This window comes from Balaenoptera physalus, assembly GCF_965194825.1.
Source record: "Balaenoptera physalus genome assembly, chromosome: 15".
Taxonomy (NCBI): Eukaryota; Metazoa; Chordata; class Mammalia; order Artiodactyla; family Balaenopteridae; genus Balaenoptera; species Balaenoptera physalus.
This window is the reverse complement of record NC_138894.1, coordinates 96,058,578-96,063,159: the sequence shown is the minus strand read 5'-3', so window position 1 is coordinate 96,063,159 and position 4,582 is coordinate 96,058,578. Positions and strand designations below refer to the sequence as shown.

The window sequence follows — 4,582 nt, the reverse complement described above, 5'->3', positions numbered from 1 at the left end:
TCAACCTTAGTTCCTCCGCTCCTATCTATTTATTTTGTGGAGATTTCTTTTTTTTTTTTTTTTTAGACTTGATGTTTTTTTTTTTTTTTAACAGATAATATCAGTCTTTATTTATTTATTTGTTTGTTTATTTTTGGCTGTGTTGGGTCTTCGTTTCTGTGCGAGGGCTTTCTCTAGTTGCGGCGAGCAGGGGCCACTCTTCATCGCGGTGCGCGGGCCTCTCACTATCGCGGCCTCTCTTGTTGCGGAGCACAGGCTCCAGATGCGCAGGCTCAGTACTTGTGGCTCACGGGCCCAGTTACTCCGCGGCATGTGGGATCTTCCCAGACCAGGGCTCGAACCCGTGTCCCCTGCATTGGCAGGCGGATTCTCAACCACTGCGCCACCAGGGAAGCCCTGTGGAGATTTCTTAAAGAAGTATCATGCCAGAATTTCTTTCTCTCAAAAGGTGGGAATAATTGTAGAATTTGACAGTAGTCATCACAGTAAACAATCAGGAGAATTAATTGACACTTTGACGTCTTTTATTTGTTCCTCTCTGATGATACTAGAGCTGATCCTGAAAACACTGATCGTTTGTCCTATTGAATCAGCTACCAACCTCATTATGGGCAAAATCTCCAGCTGATGTTGGCAAAACTCACAGCGAATCTGTCATCAAAACAGATCCCTCAAAAAACTCTTCCCAGAATTGATCAATATTCTAAGTAAAGAAGCCCTTCGAGGCATAAAGCCCAAAGCGCATTACAAATCTCAAGACTTCATTATCCCTTGTACTGTTCCCTGGAACACTCCCTAAGGCCCAGGGTGGAGGTTTGTCCAGAACCTCCAGGCAATAAACAACACTGTTATCCTTCGACATCCTGTTGCTCCTAACCCTCATACATCCATTCCCACCAGAAGTAAATCCTTTACTGTAATTGATTTATGCAGTGTATCAACTAAAAAATTGCACAACCTAAAAGTTGAGAGTTATGTTTTAGTTGGCGGACATACTGAGGACTTCAAGCCCGGGAGGCAGCATCTCAAGTAACCCTGACAGAACTGCTCCAAGGAGGTGAGGGGGGAGTTAGGATATACAGGAGTTTTGCAACAAAGGGCACATTGTAGGAACAAAAGATTACTGATAATAAAAGAAAACGATATCTCAAGTTAAGGAATTTAGCGCTTTTTCTATGCATGGGAAGATGCAAGAGTCTGGGCTCACTGACATCATTCCTTTGATATGCACCTCAGCTACCTCAGCTACCTGGGGCCAGTATTCTCTGTTTTCACATGCTGAGTTTCACCTTCGGGAGTGGCTGCAGTCTGATGGCTGTTAGATGTCAGGTATTCTTTGTTTCCTTCCCTCAGGGCTCACTGCTCACCTTCGGAGGTGGCTGCAGTCGCTGATGACTGTGGCATCATTTGTTTACTGATATGGCAGGCAATATTTTATTTCTCAAGTGCATTCTTTAGTATTCCGGTCAATGAAACAGGCCAATACCTTTTCCCCTTCACTTGAAAGAAAAACAATTCACCTGGACAGTAATGTCTCAGGGTTTTACTGAGAGTCCTTATTTCTCACAAATCCTTAAGGCTGATCTGGATGATATAAAATAAAGTTCCCTAAAGGTTCTACTTTGTTGCAATATGTAGATTTGCTTCTTTGCTCTCCTTTTCAAGCCTCTTCACAGGAAGATAGAATCTACTTGCCAGAAAGGGATATAAGACTGCCAAAGAAAAATGGCAGTTTTCCCAAACCCAGGTTCGATACTTAGGGCATCTGATATCAGAGCAAGGACTACACTTAGATTCAGACAGGCTTCATGGTGTCATAAGTTAACCAGCTGAGAGGTTTTCTTGGGCCAGCTAGTTACAGCTGAAATTGGATTCCAAATTTCTCTCTTATGGACAAACTTCTCTATGTTTTACTGAACAATAACAACCCTGACCCAATTTTATGGGAAGAACCAGATGACATGGTCTTCAAGGCCATGAAGAAAAGTTTGGAGAACCCACCTGCCCATGGGCATCCCAGTTATCAGATCCCGCCCCCCCCACCTGCTTTCCTTTTTCTACATGAAAAGGAAGGGGAGAAACTAGCAGTGCGGCCAAGATGGCGGGGCAGGAAGGGCCCGAGCTCACCTCCTCCCAAAGGAAGAGCAAAATCACAACTATTTACAGAGAAACTGTCAACGAGAATGACCTGAAGACTAGCACAAAGATTTTCCACAATTAAAGAAATAAAGAAGGAGCCAGAGCGAGACCGGTAGGAGGGGCGGAGATGTGGTACAGTCAAGACCCACACCCCTGGGTAGACAACCACAAAAAGGAGGATAATCCCAATCACAGAGGTTCTCTCCAAGGACCGAGGGGTCCAAGCGTGGCATCAGCCTCCCCAGCCTGGGGTCCTGCACCGGGACCCAGAACATCTGGCTTTGAAGGCCAGTAGGGCTTGTGTACAGGAGAGCCAGAGGGCTATAGGAAAACAGAGGCTCCACTCTTAAAGGGCACACACAAAATCTCACATGCTACAAGTCCCAGAACAGAGGCAGTAGTTTGAAAGGAGTCTGGGTCAAAGCCACTTGCTGCTGATCTTGGAGAGCCTCCCAGAGAGGCAAGAGGCAACCGAGACTCCCCCTGCAGACAAAGATGCTGGTGGCAGCCAGTTTGGGGCGCTCATTCTACCACAAGGACACTAGTGCTGACAAGAGCCACTTTGGAGTCCTTCCTCTAGCCTATTAGCAACAGGGGCTTGCCCACCCACCAGCGGGTCAGCATCAGTCCTGGGACCCTCTGAGCCCTACAAGCAGGAACCCCAGGACCTAGCCCCACCCACCAGTGGGATGGCACCAGCCTGAGGACCCCCAATCCCCAAAGTCTGCTGTGCCAGGACCAGGCCCCACCCACCAGCAGACCAGCAGCCTCTGCATGAGGCAGGGCTATGAGGCAGGGGGTAGCCCTACCTACCAGTGTGCTGACAATGGTCAGCCCTGCTACAACAAAAGAGCCCACAAAGCCCACAGAGGAGGCACCCCTCGAGCATACAGCTCTAGTGAACAGAGGGGAGGGTCCTATAGGAAGGGTCCCTATAGGACGTCTCCTTCATAAGGCTACTTTTCCAAGATTGGGAAATGTAACAGACCTACCTACTACCTGGAAATAAAAGTACAGAATTAGGCAAAATGAGGTGACAGAGGAACATGATGCAAACAAAGGAACAAGATCAAACCCCAGAAGACAAACTAAGTGAAGTGGAGATAACCAGTCTACCTGATAGACGGTTCAAGGCAATGGTCATAAAGATCCTCAAAGAGCTTGGGAGAAGAATGGATGAGCACAGTGAGAAGTTTAACAAAGAGTTAAAGAAAGAGAATGAGACAGAGCTGAAGAATACAATACCTAAAATAAGAAATAGGCTAGAAGGAAACAACAGTAGATTAGATGATACAGAGGAATGGCTCAGCAAACTGGAAGACAGAGTAGTGGAAACCAACCAAGCTGAACATAAAAAAGAAAAAAGAATTTTTAAAAAAATGAGGACAGTTTAAGAGACCTCGGGGACAACATCAAGCATATAACATTTGCATTACAGGGATGCCAGAAAAGGGGGCAGAGAGCTTATTTGAAGAGATAATAGCTGAAAACTTCCCTAGCTTGGGAAAAGAAATAGACATCCAGGTCCAGGAAGTACAGAGAGTTCCAAACAGGATCAACCCAAAGAGGACCACATCAAGACACATTGTGATTCAAATGGCAAAAAATAAAGATAAAAAGAGAATCTTAAAAGCAGAAAGGGAAAAGCAACTAGTTATGTACAAGGGAATTCTCATAAGACCATCAGCTGACCCTTCAGCAGAAACTTTGCAGGCAAGAAGGGAGTGGCATGATATATTTAAAGTGATGAAAGGAACAAAAACAAGAATACCAGGCAAAGTTATCATTAAGATTTGAAGAATAGATAAAGAGTCTTATAGACAAGAAAAAGCTGAAAGAGTTTAGCTTAACACCAAGCTGGCTTCACAAGAAATGTTAAAGGGACTTCACTATATATGGCTATACATAAATCTATTGGTAACAAAAAACCAAAAATCTACAATAGATACATATGCAAGAAAAGAGAAAAGGAGCCAAACATAACACTAAAGATAGTTATTGGATCACAAAGAGAGCAAAAGAAGAGAAAAAGAACAAAAAATAACTATAAAACAAGAAAACAATAAAATGGCAATAAGTACATACATATTAATAACTACTTTAAATGTAAATGGATTATATGCTCCAATCAAAAGAGATAGGGTAGCTGAATGGATACAAAAACAAAACTCGGGCTTCCCTGGTGGTGCAGTGGTTGAGAATCTGCCTGCCAATGCAGGGGACACAGGTTCGAGCCCTGGTCTGGGAGGATCCCACATGCCGTGGAGCAACCAGGCCCGTGAGCCACAACTACTGAGTCTGTGCGTCTGGAGCGTGTGCTCCGCAACAAGAGAGGCCGCAACAGTGAGAGGCCCGCGCACTGTGATGAAGAGTGGCCCCCGCTCACCACAACTAGAGAAAGCCCTTGCACAGAAATGAAGACCCAACACAGCCAAAAATAAAT

The 4,582-nt window shown here is 45.0% G+C and overlaps 1 long non-coding RNA gene across 1 annotated transcript; it reads right to left on the bottom strand.

The window, feature by feature from the left end:
• Positions 1-401: 401 nt before the first annotated feature.
• Positions 402-4,582, bottom strand: LOC309644400. Its single transcript, XR_014254405.1, has 3 exons — positions 4,030-4,582; positions 2,879-3,085; positions 402-2,807 (listed from the first exon to the last, which is right to left on the bottom strand). It is a non-coding gene; the product is annotated as an uncharacterized lncRNA (long non-coding RNA).